Source organism: Mauremys mutica, chromosome 21 (genome assembly GCF_020497125.1).
Source record: "Mauremys mutica isolate MM-2020 ecotype Southern chromosome 21, ASM2049712v1, whole genome shotgun sequence".
Taxonomy (NCBI): Eukaryota; Metazoa; Chordata; order Testudines; family Geoemydidae; genus Mauremys; species Mauremys mutica.
Genome location: NC_059092.1, coordinates 2535766 through 2554188, shown reverse-complemented (window position 1 = coordinate 2554188; position 18423 = coordinate 2535766). Strand labels below are relative to the sequence as shown.

Here is an 18423-nt window from a genome sequence, read left to right as displayed (position 1 = left end):
TCTTTTACTTTATCTTCATTGATTGCGGTTAGGTCTGAAAGGCGAAGGGAGTTGTTTTCCCCGCTGTAGCTATTCGCTGCTTGTTTATTGTCTTGTCTGTAGTATGCTTCTGCAATAACCAAAAAATGATCTCTCAGAAACAAGGCCCAAGTATCAAAATCAGACTCTGATCCAAGATTCCATGGATGGCAGCTATTTTACTGGACAATGAGGTGCACACTGAGAATTCTGGGCCCAATTCTCAGCACCCAGGACAGATATTGACTTCCCTGGGTGCTACCCCAAAGATCAGTACAATTCTCATTTGAGAGAACACACCCTGTGAGCTGTGTATCTGCATGACAGACAAGAGGCCACTGAAAACCAGCATTGCAATGGTGCTGCAGTGTCAAAGCAAAGCTTTGTCAAGTCTGTAAGTAATGGGGGTTCTCTACTCTCACTCTTGGTTCGTAGTGAGGGAAATCTATTGACTTTAGTGAAGTGACTCCTGAATTATCCCGGCACACTCAATATTTAACATACTTGTATGTTTTAGATTCAAATATTTGAGAGAAAGAAAATACCTGAGTTTGTATCTTCCCTTTCTAGCCTAAGCAGATTGATAGCCCACATCACAGCCTGGCCTGTGAAGGAAATAAAGATAGATCTGGATTTAGACAGGATTAATATCGATAGAACAATTATTTGCTGAAAAGAAATTAGCATCTCAGAAACAGCTGAGAGCCGGTTTTAAATGACAGAAATGAGACTTTTATAGATATCAGCAATTAAGGTGTTTCTGATCGAAATAGGGCATTCTTAAGAGAACCATTCAGCCCCTGGGAAAAGCTACTTGCAGGTTGAACAGAAAGCAGAGAACAACATAACATGAATGAGGAACCAGTTGGTAAGATGTGTCCCAAGCTGACTTAGACACCAGGAAGTGTGATACACATCAAAAGGAAAGGAAATTGTAAGAGGGAGCAGCAGCATACCTGAGCCTGGAATGGGCTCCCACAAGGGTCTCGCTTCAGCATGATTCCTCAGGGTGTTGGGGGGATATTTAGAATTGAACCATTTCACACAATGCATCCAAAGAGAAATTAATAGAGCCAGTTCCCATGGAAATAAGCAGATACCCACAGGTGCACTGATTCCAGCAGGGTCTGAACTCTCACTCACTCTGCTAGTTCACAAAGAGGAGGGGGGGAGAGATCCTCCTTCTACATCCCCATATACTATTGTCCTCAAAGGTTAGTGCAACCCTTCCTTCCGCACGTTGTGTCTCGTGTCTGTTTAGATTGTACGCTCTCCGAGGCAGGGACTCTCGGACTGTGTATTGTATAGCACCACGCACAACGGGACCCATTCTTTCGGTTTCTAGATGTTACCATAATACAAATAAGTGTGTGCGTGTGTGTGCAAGCGTGAACATACATTCATTTGTATGTATGTATAGACTTTCTGTTCCCATGGAAGGGAACTCCTCACATGTGTAAATTCTACTCCAGAGGAGTAAGGATTACAGAATTAACTAATACTATACCTTTCCTGATTATAGCGAGCACTGACTACTGCACAATGAATCGAGTCCCAGTAGCTTTATAAGTTTATAAGACAAGGATAAAACAGGCAACTCCTAATGGCATGATGGCTTCTGAGAGCAGCGGAAGCTGCTAATACTGGAGGGGACCATTAACTTTGAGTCTCATCCTCTTCTCTTTGTACCTTTACTCCGAGCATCACCAAAAGGTGCGATTTAAGGGGCAGAAGAGTTATAATAAAGCAAATCGAACAGCCAGGTTGTGTTTTTGCTGTCACTGTTCAGGATCTGAAGGTGGGCCTGGAAAATCTGTCTGTATTGTTTAAAATGAAAATGATTCCCGATCTTTGCTTGGACATCAAAACAGCGGTTCCAGTTGGGAATGGAAAGGCACTTCTAGAGAACCAGGTACCATGCTGCTGCTTCTTCTCTAGGAAGGAAAGTCAGTTTGTGAACATTTATATCACCTTCCACACAAAGTCAGTTATGGCATTTATAATGGCTAAGGGCATCTGAGGAAGAACACAGATTCATATGTAAAATCCAGGAGAGACTGAAAAAATACTATCTCAGAGGCTCCTGCTCCAGATGAATAATCCTCACAATTAGCAGATTTGAATCTCGTGGTGGTAGATTGAAATTTGCATTGCAGGGACCTCAGCATTGCACATCACAGCACTTTGTGCTGTGTGTTGTTTTGTTTTATTCTGTGGTTTCAAGACAAGTGGGTCCACGGGCACACGCACACATACATGCGCACGCCTCCCTGCAAAGCTTTGCTTTGAGTTTTGTCTTGAAATCAACTGAAAAAATCTCAGCTCAAGTGAGGCTTGTCCTCACAGAACCTGGAACTGAAACAGCTAACCCTGTTTTCAGTCATGCCCTTAATCGTTTCAGTGCAAGTCTGTGCCTGGTCTTTCTTTTTGTGGAAGAAAAGTATAACTTTTGTTACATATAATTTGCATAACTGAAGTCAGTAATTGACTGTGAATTACAATGGTATAGTTTACATATAATTAAGCCCTTGGTCATCACCACCTTCTGTTCTCAGGTTTCAGGCTGCAGCCAGGCAAATTGAGATTTTTGTACGGTTTGGATGCAAAGCTCAGGCCCCGGTACAGTAATACTTTTCAGTTCTTGTGCAGCAGAGCTGTCCTCTGATGTCAGCAAGCTGATGCATCTTCTACAGAGTTAATTTCTCTTTTAATGTTCTCAGTGTTATAACATCCATCAGACAGATGAACTGTGTTGCTGTAAAAGATTCTGGGGGGCAGCTTTCCCTCTTCTTATGTCTTGCACTGATCACTGAGCGAATTGGGGGGCTTTGTGGCCAAGGCACTAGGAGTTGGGAGACCTGTTTTCTATGCTCAGCGAGACCCCAAATTTTTTGTGTCACCCTTGGCAACGCTCCACATGTCTGTGTTTCAGCGTCCCGGTGTGTAATAGAGGGACAGTAATGCCTACCTACTGTACTGCAGGAGTATTGTCAGGTGAAATTAATTCTATTCTTTTCTGTCTAGGTTCTTGTACCACACTCATCTCCATAGTCTCTGTGCACCTTCCAGCAGTGACTACATTAAGCAAAGTGACTACAGCTCTGTCATATGCTGTTTATCCTCTCATCCTCTCCCCAGGGGGAGAAGTGCATGCAGTGGAGTGCCTTTGCTGGGTTTCTTTCTTTATATACACATGTTGCTCTGTGTTTATATTACAGAAGTCAAGAGCCAAGAAATGCGGCTTGGACTTGGGTGGAAGGTGGGGAGGTTTGGGCTGGTTCCTTAGTTCCTGGGGCAGTTCATTCCACAGTCTCAGACCAGCCCCCAAGGAAGTTCTTTCTCCCACACAGACAAGCTTTAGGCTATTGTAGCGAATTATATTGTGCTGGAGGAGCAAAGAAGTCAACTTTGATCTTCACCCCAAAGCTTTAGGCTCATTTAGATCTCCTGGGCCCAGGCCGAGAGCACTTTGAAGATAAGGACTGAGAACTTGACCTTGATTCAAAATTCTGGGGAAGCCAGCGGAGAGAGCAGACAGGGTGGTGTGCTCCTGTGGTTCTGAGGCGGCGCTCTGCAAAGTTATGTGATCCTTGTGTAGCTGGCATTATATGAATGCAATGCATAATTATTTCCTTATTAAGCATATTAGTGTCTTAAATAAATCTGAGGGTACTGTCTGGAATACTAGTGCTCTACTCCCTTCACGTGTGATTAAATTCCTGACAACACAAAACCTCGGCTCTGTTTAAATCCTCAAAATGGGGCTGCTGCCGAGGCACACTGGATGTTTTATTTGTGTTTACAGGTACACAGCGACTGCTCTGCCAGAGTCGTTACACTGTGCTCATTGAGATCCCTATGCGACCACAGCACATCAGCCAACGGAGTGTCAGCAAACACCCATCATGGAAGGTAAATTGATCACAAAACAGATGTGTTGCTGGCAGCCTGGGATTCTCACCCTGGCTCCTGCCAATGACATTAGTGCCAATGTAACAGAAAGATTTCTGAGCTGAGATTAACCTTTGTTTGCATAGACAAGTCTTTCCTAAGAAGACTGTATAATAAGTTAATTATACAAAACCATACAGTACATTATAGCCAAGTTACTTTACAGAGTAATGAACTATAACTGACATTCCTAATTGGAAAAATGGTTCAAATCTGCTGGGAGTCAACACACTTGGAAATGTAAATAAGCATATGCTGCAAAAACAAAAAGTCTGATGAAATGACCAGAAACTATTGGAAACGTGTTTTTTAACATTGACTCCTGTTGCTTTTTGATTCCTCTCCATGTTTTCCTGTTGTACCTAATAGGAATGTAGAGCCTCATGGGCTGATAAATATTTGTGTGCCCAGCCTATGCATGCTGGTCAGGAATTTGCACACAACTAGTCCTAACTGGCTGTTTGCAGACTGCAGTCTCAAGAAGCAAGACCTTGCTCTTTATTCTCTTCCTGAGATCAACAAGAAGCAACTCAAACAAAACAGTAAAGTTCCACAAAGTGGGAACTGAGAATGGCAGGTAATGACACTCGTGTAGTAGGGGAAATCTGCTATTCTCTACATATGCGTTCTGTAGAGCCTAGGACCAATGAATGTGTCCTGTTAGCATTTGGGGAATAAATGAAATATGTACAAAGCTGTCTATTTTCACCGAAGAAAATCTCCATTCCAAGCTGCTGTTTGAGGCTGTAGGCTGCACATGCCATGTAATAGTTATTTTTATAAAAGTGATATTTACTTTTAAAACCAGATGTGACAGTGTAGGTAGAAGTGCTGTTCCTTGGTACAGGTCATGTTACAAGCTCTGCTCTCTCAGTAGCATCGCAAAGAGCACCTGGTGGCTCATTAAAATTATCAAGAAGGGAAAAAGCTTCTACTTTGTCCCTGTCAAATTGCAAATCAGGTAATTACCCTCTGCCCATTGAAGTTTCAATTGTACACAGAATTCTTCTACATTTCTTTTCCTAAACAGCTGTGTACTCTTTATTGTGTGCTATTAAACCAGAGCCGTGGTACAGTCCAAAGCTGGCTGCATTTCACTGTGAATGAAGTGATCTGCAGCCTGCACAGCATTTTCGCTGTCTCTCAGGATGGAAGGAGTTACAGAAATGCCAAGTGTTGATTCTTTAGCAATAATTCTAACTATATTCAGTGTATGAGCCGCCACTTTGTAATGAGTTGTAGGGTCATAAATGGGGATTGCACATAGGATTTAGAGCACCAAAGTACAAACTTCAGCTACTTGAGTGAAAGGAGTTAGCGAGGGTGGTTGTAGGTTTTTCCCCTTTAGGTTCATCCACTGGCGGGAAGTAACATGACACACTTTGCTCCTGCACCACACAGGCATGTGCCAATATCACAAAACACTTTTATTGCAAACCAAGCTCAACAATTAATCAAATGACTCGTTTCAATTCACAGACTCAAAATTTCGAACTCCGAAAGCCCATTGGGGGAATAGAGGGCCGAGGACAAAAAACATCCCCATTACCCCCCCCCCCCCCCAAAGGAAAAATATTGTTTTGATCTATTAGCCCTAACAAGTTTTCTCTCTTGGTAAACTATTCTGCAGTGCCTTGGGAGTGATTTTTTGTAAATGGTGAAGTCTTTAATGCGAGCATTGATAGAGTCTCACATTTCAGCCAGTTTTCTTTAAACAAATAATACCTGGAGTATCACTGGAATTGACCACAATTAAATTTCAATTAAATGGCAATTTCTGATTTCATTTGAAATTCAGTTTAAAGTAGCTGCACTCAATTATTTTTATTGAAACCAATTCCTAGTTAATTTCATCAGTAAGTGCTGTTGAGATGAGCAAGGCAATGCGAATCTTCAATGTGCTAGCTTTGTAGCTCCGGACTTGTCACAAGTCAAATTAGTTTAGCACAGTGGTTCTCAGAGGTTTGCTATGTGAAAGGGGTCACCGGTACAAAAGTTTGAGTGTGACCCCCCCTTATAAATTAAAAACACTTTTTAAAAATATATTTAACACCATTATAAATGTTGGAGGCAAAGTGGGATTTGGGGTGGAGGCTGACAGCTCATGACTCCCCACGTAATAACCTCACAACCCCCTGAGGGGTCCTGACCCCCAGTTTGAGAACCCCTGGTTTAGCATGTGCTCAGCCCAGCATTGAGTGGGTGTTTGTCCACATCACAACACTGCTGGAAATGTAAACACTGGGACTGCTGCAGTGTAAGGCTGAAGAAAATTGCAGAGCTGGGTGGGAATCCATAACCAGAATATCAATATGGGACAGCAGTACTCAGTGACCCATCTAAGATCAATGTCTTGTTGCGCTAAACTTTCCATACACACATATAGTTAGAGACAGTTCCTGTCCTGTAGCTATTATAATTTAAATAGACAGACAAACAACTGCAAGGGAAACAGACACACCCATGTTCACACAGCAGGTCAGTGGCAATAGACTGCATGTTTCTTGGTTTCCAGTCTAGTAGCTTGGTCCCTGGACCATGCCACCTCTCTAGCAGAAGACAGCAGAGGGTCTGCAGGACAGGACCAAGGGGAATCATCTATGTTGTTTGGACAGAGGTAGTACTAGACTAGCAAAACCACACTCCTGTTAAACTGCTGGGGCTTGCAGTGAAACTTTGCATCATCTCTGAACATCCCCTATGGCAATTACTGCTGAGATAGTAGCCTCTCAATTCTATAGCAACAAACTTCATGCACAAAACTAGACAAAAATGAATTGTCACTGACCCTTCTGAATTTACTGCCCGGGACAGAGAATCAGCTCTGTGCTCAGTAGATTGCCTAGATAGTTTCTTTTTAAAATTGGCAGAGCAGGCAGTAACAGAAAAACATTATGGCCACAACACTGTTCAATCATCAGCCTCAGCTCACTGCTGAGAAAACATGACTTCAGTGGAGTTAGTCTGGATTTACATTGGTATAAGTGAGAGTAGAATTTGTCCCACTGTGTTTTTGAAGCTTTTATTTATCTGGTTAAACGTCTCCATGGGAAAATGTATCATACTTGTGTTGGTTCTCAGTGTGAGTCATTCTGGATCATTGGATAAACAATATTGCAATATCTTTATTATTTACATCGGGCTCGCTGTATAAATCTTTTCAGACCACAATTTTACCACTGAAAGACTAACCTAAATTGTATCACAACCAGCAATAGATGGCCAAAGGGACAAGAGGAAGGTATTCCAGGAAAAGTGGCTACCACTTTACATACTTTATTAGGGGAGGAAAAATCAAAGAATTTTAAATAGCAGAAACTAATGCTATAGGTTATGAAACATGTGACTCTGATTTAGAAACAAGCACCAAGGAGAGGATTGTCGCGTTTTCCAGTCGGGTTGCTAAGAGTTATATTTTGTAGGTGGACTGCATACATTACTATATTTTATATGTACTTTCATTTCCTGCTGAACTTGAAGAGTTTACACATTGTGCTATACAAATAGAATTTAAAGTGTGATGGGTCTTCTCTAGAAAGTGGCATTGTAGGCCTCAGTGCTGATCTCTACAATGGTCCCATATCAGGCTTGCTTGGTTTAGGTGAAATTCACCTGTGCACAGGAGTCAGCAGGAAGCCTGTGCACTACCTACGCTCTATGTGGGGGGCTGCACACATGTGAATTTCACCCATAATGAGTAAAAATGATCAGCCATCCTGCTGAGTTTGCCAGGCTTGCAAAGTCATTATGGGATCTAGCTGTCAAGCTGAGTCTTTGTGGCTCATGCATCTGTATCACAGATTCTGCAAGGCCAAAATCTTCAATGGCCAGGGCTAACTGGGAATATAATTTAGCTCTGCAGTTGGAAATTACTTAGCTGTGTAGTTGAGGATTTTTGACCCAGCATAAACTCCAGATCACTCTCCTATATCTCTGCTGGCTCAGCAGTGCTAGCAGGAGTTATTTTTGCCATTGAAGTAAGCAGATTGACTTCTAAACACATGAGAAGCAGATCTGTTGAGTAAGAAAAAGTCACTGTTCAGAGTACAATCACACTTAAAGAAAAATTTTGAGCAGTTCTTTAATTGTTTTAAAAGTGGGAGCAAGGCCTTTACCTGGTAGAAAGGTCATTTCCTAGTCAATACAGTGATTTAATTTCTTTATACATTTAGAAAGAAAGAAACTACAAGTGCTGTTGCCATACATGCAGGTGGCCAGGTGGCGATTTCTTTTATTAAATATGCTGTATCAAATGCTGAGTTGCACATTGTGGTTGAGATATTTTTCCATTGACCCCAGAGGAGTCCAATGTTTGCTGTAGCTTAGCACTTGTAATAAAGGGTATCTGTAAACAAAGACACACACACACACAGAGCATCTTGCCATCAGTTCCCTGGAACAGCAACATAGAATCCAAACAAGCATTACCACTTTGCCACACTTCATAGGCGTGGAAGCTAGGGGTACCGGGGGGGTTTACGCGGGGCCCCGGCTGCCAGCTCCATGCCCTGGTCGCTGGCTGTGTGCCTGGGGCTTGGGTCCCGTCCCCGTGCTCCACTCCCAGGGCCAGAGCTCTGCTCCCAGGATCCCAGCTGCCAGCCCTGCTCCCGGGGCTCCGCTCCTGGCCCCAGGCCGGCCCCAGCCACGGCCCCTTACCCCTCTCTGGGTCCCCCCCTCCCAGAGATACGGCCCTGCTCCCAGCCCCAGCTCTTGGGAATGTGGTGGGGGCGTGGACAGAGATAAGGGGGGGGCATGAGGTAATATGTAAAAATTGCTTTCAGCACCCCCACTATTCCAATGCCACTGCCAAACTTGGTATGTTCAACAGACTATAAAAAAAATGGCAGCTGGTGAATGTTGGGATTGTCATTAATGCCACAGACCACATGGGAGGAGGTGAAGTAGCAATGAGTGTTTGCAAAGGTAGCACAATTATAGTAGCAAAGGAGTCTCACCCTGTGTGTGAAGCAAAATTGATTCTGCCATATCGATCTGTATAGATTTCTGATGGTATCATAATGCTGCCTAGTTGTCTAACAGGTTCTAGCTAGCTGATCTCTAAGGATTTGAGTTAACACTCGGTTGGTTTGCTTTGCAAACTGTATCGAGTAAGTATAATTTACCATTAATCAAAAGCAAATGGAGGACTAAGCAGTTTAATTAACAATTTAGGAGTTTGGAATGGGGATTTTTTTAAACAAAAAATACCCCAAAGAAAAAGGGTGGTTGTTGTTTTTTTGTTTTGCTTTAAGCTGTACCACTCCTCTGGTTGTCAATGCAGTTCAAAAATGCCATTTTGCAGTCACATATAGTGCTTTCCTTGGTAAATAAATATAATAAAATTAATGCCTTTAATTTATACACTCCAGATAGAGCTGGATACAAATATTCCATTGAAACCATTTTTGACCAAAAAAATTGAGTTTTCAATGAGATTATTTTTTTGTGTGGAAAGTATTAGCTTCCCTCCCCTTTATTTTATTACTTTTGAAGACCACTTCTCAAGGTCTCAGTGAGATGTGTTCAGTGTAGCATGGGCCAGAGTATCTGTCCTAGGTGCCCCATCAGTATGGAGGCTTAAAAATCACAACTAAATGCTCTACCTTTCTAATCAAAACACAGTAGAACCTCAGTTTTACAATCACCAATCTTATAAATGAGCAGTTATATGAGCCATTTTTCCCAACAGAAAAAAAAATCACATAATAAAAGTGACATCAGTGAAGACCAAGTTGACATCCCCTGACATTCCAGTGCCTTCAGTGTGTTGGAAATTGCTTTGCCATGCTTCAGAAAGCTACACATGGCACCACATTGCTACTTGTGCACCAGACCCTCTGTCATTTTGCAATGTTCAATTGATTGAGCTCCACAGTCCCTAGTGGGGTTGTAAAGTGAGGGTTCTACTCTAGGTGGCAATCACCTTTTTGTCTGCTTTCTTGCCAGTTCCTGAGTTCATGCTTACATCCTTTTTCACCATCACACACCTCTTCAGGGGTTCATGAGCCAGCTGCAACATTTGCATTCTAGATCCAAATCCATGCTGAGGGCCAGGGTTTTGTGGTAGGCTCATCTCCAGAGCCAAGCTGCTCAGAGACCTTGGGCACAGGGGCATCTTCAGAGAAATCTTTGTTAGGTGTGGTAGTATCTCTTTGTCATTTTGAAGATACTCATCTGAAGCTCATTTCACAAGAATTTCTCCTTGTCAGATATTTTAGTCTCACACTCAGCCTTTTCTCACCCGCACTGTTAATATGGGGCTAGGGATTTTTGTATACTGCAGGGTAAACTGTCGAACTCCAGACAATTACTTACAAAGCAATTTCAATGTAAATTATTAAAAGGCCAAGCTAACATCCTGTCGAGGAGTCCTTAAGGCCTAATGTAACCTTATTAAACATTTCTGTTGGTATTAAAGGTTACCTGTATTCAATTTCTGCGCTCTCGGCCTTCTCACTCTCTGGCATGTGTGTGCTGAATAATTAAATGAAGAACCAAAAAACACTTGTTGGGGGGAGGGGGGAGTTTTGACCTTCTGTGATTTGTCATTTTTCTTCTTTTAACATGGCAGGAAAGATGCTTGTTGACACTCTTCAGATGCCTCTAAGTGGCCTGCAAACAAACAATATTCTTGAAGCTGAATATGCAGTGAACAGAGTTTAATACCTCGAGTGGGTTAACAAACATAGCTGACATTTTTCAGCGTGACATTAATAAAGCCAGTTTTGTGGGATGCCTTATGCTGTGTGATTAGGGATGAAGGAATCTTTTAAAGGTTCTGAAAGGGAAATGTCCTAAGGAGACACACACAAAGAAAAAGAAAAAAGAAACCTTGATGATGTTTCTCCCGCCACTAAAAAGGGGAAGTCTTTGGGAACCGTTGTTTGTTTCATTTTCTTATTTTCACTCAAACCATGAAAATTAAAAGACAAGCCAACTTCACTGAGGGCTGAATCTCTCATTACTGCCCTTTGACCTTGTCTTTATCTCAGGCCAGGCTGTCTCTCTCTCTCTAGTGGCTTGTACTGACAATTAAATCTTGCTTACAGTAACTAACAGCTATTGACAAGACTGATTGTATTTACTTAGTATGTGCTGGCATTTCTAGGGCGCTTGTTCTCAGAGTAGCTTGAACTGAGATTTCTAAAGGATTCTGCACTTTGCAAACCCATCCTGCCATCACATGGAAAGGAAGTAGTTTAGCTGCTCTCAATGCACAGGGCCCCTTCTTTATGATTGTATCTCTACAAGGAAAAGGAAACACTCTGGTAAGAGGGTGTGAACAATTGCTTTCGTTAACCTAACAGAAAAGTGACTGGCCCTTGCATATACATTAAAACAGACTATTAATGATTACATGCCAACAGATATGGATTCTGCCTTAGGCACAGTACTGGAAAGCATGTGACAGGAAGGAAGGGACTGAGATAAGAAAGGAAGCAGGAAAAACAGATTTACATTTTTTATTAAGATGATAAAAAAGTGAATGGTACAGAGTTTAAGCATAGAAGTTTGTGGTTATCAGGGAATAACATACAGATTAGCGAGGGTGCAAAGTTTGGTTTAAGATCGGGTGGCATAAGGAATACATAATCTGCAATATCCCCGATTGGGGGTAAAAGGTTGATGGGTCAAAGTACAGACATTGAGATATGAGGGTATGAAGTTCATAAAGTGGTTCTCTTCGGGTGTGGAGTATAATGAGTGGATACGATGGTGAGGCTGGATTGACCCTCATTTGGTGAGATTTAATGTTCAGGGAGTTTATGGTTCCAGTTCATATGATCCAACGGAGAAAGTCTCTTGGTCCCTTTCTCGTAGTCGAAGAACAATGTTACTCCGGCTCACGCCTCCTAGTACTGTCGGTGGCCGGTGATGTGCTCGATGTAGATGTCCCTGGACAATCGGATGGTGTCTGAGACCATGAGGCGCCACATGAGCCATGCGTAGCATTGATCGATCCTGCAGGTCCACAGCACACGCTCGTTGCAGGGGTCCCAGGCGCCCAGGGTTCCGACGATCAGGGCGTCCATCTGCACCTCGTAGCCCTTCGCTCTCAGGTGTCCGCCGGGGGGGCGTACTTTTCCAGCTTACAGGCTTGGGCTTCTACTACAAGGAAATGATTCTACATTTCAGTAAGGATGAGGCCTTTGGTTTAGTTCAGAGAAAATAATCATGCAAATATGTGTTGCGATGTGGCAGTTTTGTATGTTTAAAGGGATCAGAAAGTTAAAATTCATGTAAGAAAACAAAAAATGACCAAATAATCTAACAAATGAACATGGAATATATTTTTTTCTAATGCCTACAGGTGTCCCATTGTCCTACTGTCTGATGGCAAATTTGACATTCTGATTACCTTGGAACTTCTTATACAGATACAGTCTCTAATGTGCAACTGAGCTCCAGTCTGCAAGAAACTCTCCTGCCCATTCTGTTCGGTGCAGAGGCAATTTAAATCATTAACAAGAACACCAAAATTAAAGTGCAACACCAATTGCCTTGGGGAAAACGAAATTCTGAGGATTAAATTTTCATCCCAACTAGACTCCAACAGCAAAAAGCATAAAAATTCATGACTAACAGGACTGAGCTCCAGGGAATGTAAATTCACATTTTAAAAACAAATTCTCATTAAGCAAGGCTTTTCTGCAGGAACATAGTGGCATGTTCTTTCTTGACAATTTTGTCATATGTCACTTTTTGCTTTAATGGTGGAATATCCAGTTGTCCATTAGCCATTGTGTTCCATGCAACAGCAGAGTAATACTAAATCTCTGGACCATAATACCTAGAGCTGATCAGGAACTTTTTGACTAAATATTGGGGGGTGGGGCAGGGATGGTGTCCCTAGTCTCTGTTTGCCAGAAGCTGGGAATGGGCGACAGGGGATGGATCACTTGATGATCACCTGTCCTGTTCATTCCCTCTGGGGCACCTGGCATTGGCCACTGTCGGAAGACAAAATACTGGGCTAGATGGACCTTTGGTCTGACCCAGTATGGCCATTCTTACATTCTTCTGTTATTTCATCAGAAAACTACAACTTTTCATGGGAAGTGGTTGGTTTAAAAGAATTTTCCATTTTAAAAAATGTGGAAATTTTTCAAATTTGTCAAAGTTTACCAAGTGATCCAGATCTCTCAGAATCAATTACCTGTCCCCTTCATTATTTACCACTCCCCCAACTTTTGTGTCATCTGCAAACTTTATTAGTGATGATTTTTATTTTCTTCCAGGTCATAGATAAAAATATTAAATAGCACAGGGCCAAGAACCAATCACTGCACGACCCCATTATAAACACACCTGCTTGATGAACATTCCCCATTTACTATCACATTTTGAGAGCTATCAGTTGGACAGTTTTGAATCCATTTACTGTGTGCCATGTTAATTTTATATCCTTCTATTTTTTTAATAAAAATGTCATGCAGCACTAAGACGCATTACAGAATTATTGTACTATACAGAATTATACTTTGTTAAGTATAGTATATCAACACTATTACCTTTATCAACCAAATTTGTAGTCTCATCAAAAAAGATATGAAGTTAGTTTGATGGGATCTATTTTCCAGAAAAATCATGTTGATTTGCATTAATTACTTTACCCCCCTTTAATACTTTATTAATTGAGTCTCATGTCAGCTGCTCCGTTATCTTGCCTGAGATCAATGTCAGGCTGACAAGTCTATAATTATCCAGGTCATCCCATTTACCCTTTTTAGAAACTGGCACTACATTCGCTTTCTTTCAGTCTTTTGGGACTTCCCCAGTATCCCAAGTCTTATTGAAAATTAGATGTGGATGTCGAAGATTTCAAACACCTGAGACATGCCAGCTTAATTTCTACCATTAAACCGTCTTTTGCCAGAATTTGGCTGGCTGGCTCCTTTGACATTTTGAGTCTGAGCTGATGTTGCAGTGAATTGATATTTTAGAAATGTTTGAAGTTTTACTGGACTGCTCAGGCTTCAGAGATGCAACCTTTGGCATTAGACAGAGTTACCTCTTACAATCTTCTTCACGTGCAAGAAACACTTTGAACACATATGCTGGTTTGGTGTAAAGCTATTCTGAAGGGGTGGAGACTAGACGTGGGATGTATCCCACATGCTGTGAAACCTGGGGGAAGGATGCTTAAAAAGCATCATCTATTACAGTGGTCCTCAACTGGGGCGCTGGGAACTGGTTTCAGGGGGTCTGCCAAGCAGGGCCGGCATTAGACTTGCGGGGCCCCAGGTCAGAAAGATGAAGCCCTGCCATAAGGGGCTGAAGCCTGGGGCCCCGAGTCCTGCCACCGGGGGCTGATGCTGAAACTTGAGCAATTTAGCTTTGCAGGGCCCCCTGTGGCATGGGGCCTCCGGCAATTGCCCTGATTGCTGCCATCTAATGCTGGCCCTGGCTTTTATATGCAGAAAAACAGTTGTTGTGGCAGAGGTGGGCCGTGGAGTTTTTATAGCGGGGGTGGGGGAGAAAAAGGTTGAGACCCCCTGGTCTATTAGATAATGAGATGAAATTCTGTTAGAGAATTTTGCTGTTAGATCACTAATCCCAGTCACCCTGAGCCAGCAAAACACTTAAGCAGGTGCTTAACATTAAGCCTATTCCTATCGCCATCAGAAGCCTACTCACATGCATAAAGTTACGTAAAGCTACTTGTGCTTGAGTGCATTACAAATTGGAGCAAATATGAGCTGGAAGTTGGTGGAGGCAGTGTTACTAACTGGTGGCTCTTTGGTCCCTAGGTGAAGAGACATTTGCCCACACCACACAAAAACAACCTAGTCCCAAAGGCATTACAGAACTTGAGAACAAAAGAATGTCAGATGTTCGGATTTAAGAGTCATGAGATTTCACTCTAAGGGTCTCGACTGGAAGAATATTTCCTCTGTGTAGTGTACAAGAATCAGGTGGTATCTCTTTAAATAGTTTGTAAGCCTTCTAGTGGAGCTCACCATGTTCTGTTTAAGAAACTGCTCAAACCAGAGTAGCAGGGTGTAAGCAGCTGGGCCTTGCGTGTTTGTGAACAATTATGGAAAACATGGTTATGTGGGATTCAGTTGTGCCTGTGTTGTTTCTTCACATTGTTTTTATTGTGAAAAGAGCAGAAGACATCACCTCCTGGACAGGAAGGCTGGGACGGTGATTAGGGCACTAGCCGGTGAGCTGGCAGGCCCAGAGTCAATTCACTTCTTTGCCACAGGCTGGCCTTGGGTAAATCACTTAGTGCATCAGGTCCCTGTTTGTGAAATGGGGAAGAACCTCCCTTTGTCAGAGGGGTACTGGGAGGTGCTCAGACACTATGGAAACGTGAGCCGTCTGAGCACCTAAAACAGATCAACATGACGTTAGACACTCTAGAACTAGGCCTCTTCCAAACTCAGGTACTTCTAATCAAATGGCATCTGGACGTGTCACAACCACACCCAACCCCATCCATTTATTTCTAAAGATGGACCAGACCCAAACCCATTTCCCTAAGTCCACCCCCAGCAAGAGCTTAGCTCTGAACTACTACTTGCAAAGCCAAATCCCAGCTGGCACGGAACTGCAAAACCAAACCTGTCCTTCCTGGCCCCGCTCTAGTTTCTTCTGTGAGCAGAGCAGTGTCAAATTTGACTCCCATGGCTGAGCAGTGGGACTCCAAAAGCATGGCTGGAATCGGAGGGTGTGAATGTGCTTTGCAGGTCAGCCCCAGCATTCCTCCTTAGACAGGAGTTTAATCCGAATCCGGGGCTTCTTCCTATTAGCGCTTTAATGTGCGGGAGCCGTGCCTCCTATGTTTCGTTTAAGCTTAAATATTCTTGCACTAACTGGCAGTTTCCAGCAGTCAAAGTCATTTGCTTTAATAATTTATTGATATATAAAACAGGAAGAATTTCCACAGCAACAATAAAGCCCCTTCCTCAGACTGTCATTTAATCTCAGCCCCAGGGATCTGGAAGCACTTAACTGCTCTCCCTCCCCAAGGGTGTTTCTAGAGAGCCAAATCCCCAATTGTCTCTTCCTCCGCAGATCTGATTTTAACATGTATTTAATATTGAAAACTAATTTAAATGTGCTTTAAGATACTTATGTAAACAACGTGCTTTTAAAGACATGGGCAGGAAATTGGGCTTTGTGCAAAGCACTTACATAAGCACTGAAGAAATGAACTGTATAATGGCCCAGCACCAGGCTTAGCTTCTGACTCAGGAGCTTGCTAACCAAAATACTGCTGAACCTTTTAATGCACATCGGAGAACTTTTGCAAACTTTCAGTGGACGAAGTGCAAGCTCAGGATATTGTGAGTGGGTAATATCTGCTTTCCTGAGCTACTTGGAGGAGATGAGAAGCCAACCCCAAAACATCACATCACATTTATTTTTCAATCCTACCTTCTTTTGTCTTGCAAACTGATTCAGTGCCTGGCACAGATCTTGATAGGATTTGTCAGGGCAGTGGTTCCTCAGATCAGAAAGCAGCCTTCTTTCATTTCACTGGCAGTTTTCTTGATTCTCTCTGCTGCTCCCTGGTGGTCCCTTACTAATCCTGTTTTTCACTAAAGAGACAAGGTGAGTGAGGTAACATCTTTTAGTGGACCAACTTCTAACCTACTTGACTCTCAAATATCCTGGGACCGACATGGGTATAACAACACTTTCAATAAAGAGTCACTCAGACCCCAACTACAGTGTCTCTATGGCCAAAAAATATTGAAAGATTCCACAGAGTCCTGCAATTCTAGACCCATTAAAATGGTGGGAAATAAAATACCACCTGTCTCATGCTTGAGGAATTACTTTATACCTCTTCTGGTTAATCATAAATGGGTCCTCGTGTTCATAACACTGTAGATCACTACATCATATAACTTCTGAGCATTATTAACAGTAATAGGTCTGCAAAGACTTTTCAACACCATGTATTCAGGAAGCATTTAATGAGGGATGCAGTAAAAGAATTTGGCATGGGATCAAATCACTCTCTGAAAACAAAGTCTTATCTTCAATTTCACTTCCCCCCTCCCACATTATCTGTACACTGTCTTGATTTAGGGGATGATGCAACAAGCACTGACACACATGTCAGGTGAGCAGGTGTTCAGATGAGCAGGCCTAGTGCGTCAGATGCTGCACCAATCAATAGCAAAATGTCCATTGATTCCAGTAGCACAGGTAGCTTTCCTGACATGAGAAAGTACCTTAGTGTGAATATTATTAATAATAATTCTCTCCAAACCCATGTTATTTCCATTGAGTCACATTCTGCCCAGCAATCCCACTGCTCTGTCCCTACAGAACACCCACAATTATTTATTACAATTTGGTGGAGAACAATTTACAGTTTCTATAAATACCCCAGGAAGGTAAATGCATTAACCTTATCTCGAGCCTAAACTGTAATTACATAAAGTCTGGCTCCCAAGTAAATTAGTACATTAATAACTATTTTGTTCTTATAATAACCATCATTTCTTAGATCTTAAAGCTATTTGCTAATTTAGCCACACATACATTCACAGAGATAATTCCACTGTCAAAACCTGACAATGTGTTTGACACTCCATAGACGCAGCACTGACCAAACCACTTTATTCACTTCAAAGTCATTCAGCAAACCTATTTTCAAATTACAAAGATTTAAAAAAGTATTACATGTGAATAAGTCTGATGTTAAATGAAAGGTTCGAGACAGTTCCAACCTCAGGACAAAAACTTCTCAGTGAAATTAATCTTTAGAACAGTCAATGGAGATTAGCTCTTATTTCTGAGAATACCATAAATAACTAAAAGGGTAATGAACACTCTCTCTCTCTCTCTCACACACACACACACACACACACACACACACACACACGGAGCTAAAACAGGGCTAAACAGTCTGGAGAATTTATCAGATAGACTGCAAAAGATAACAATGGAAGTAAAAGAAATACAAAGAGTGCAGCCATCAGTAACCTGAGTAGGTCTCAGGAAAATCTTCAGGACAGACCAGTGGAAATGTTGCATCAATCAAGATGTGTTTCTTAACTGCTACAGCAGTCAGACCAATTCACACCCATGTACCTGGGCTGCCATTACAAAAGAAAGAATTGCTAAAAATTGCATATGAGAACCATTGGATCAGGATTTGAGCAATATTGCACATATGATTCTGAAGCTACAAGTCCATTAATATGCCAAGAACCAACATGTGCTCACCTCATTCACCCACGTCACGCCTATAAAGCTAGCAAGGGCAGAATCTTCATAGATGAGCCAGGGAGAGTTCTCCTGCTGGCTGAGCTCTTTTGGGCAGAGGTTGGTGTTATTATTAAGCTGACAATTTGTGTATATTGCAAATATTTATATTTTTATTTATTTATATTTAAATAACTATGAAGATGCCTAGCCAAGACTCTAACTACCCTAACACTATTCACAACACAGTTAGATCTCAGCAGCATTACAGTTATCATTTCAGCA

The 18423-nt window shown here is 42.1% G+C and overlaps 1 long non-coding RNA gene across 1 annotated transcript in view; it reads right to left on the bottom strand.

The window, feature by feature from the left end:
• Positions 1-11586: 11586 nt before the first annotated feature.
• LOC123354199 overlaps positions 11587-18423 on the bottom strand; it is a 30048-nt gene continuing 23211 nt past the window's right edge. The window contains exons 2-3 of the long non-coding RNA XR_006574664.1: positions 16354-16517; positions 11587-12078 (exon numbers count right to left, since the gene is read on the bottom strand). This is a non-coding gene — a long non-coding RNA (uncharacterized LOC123354199). The remainder of the gene's footprint in view (positions 12079-16353; positions 16518-18423) is intronic.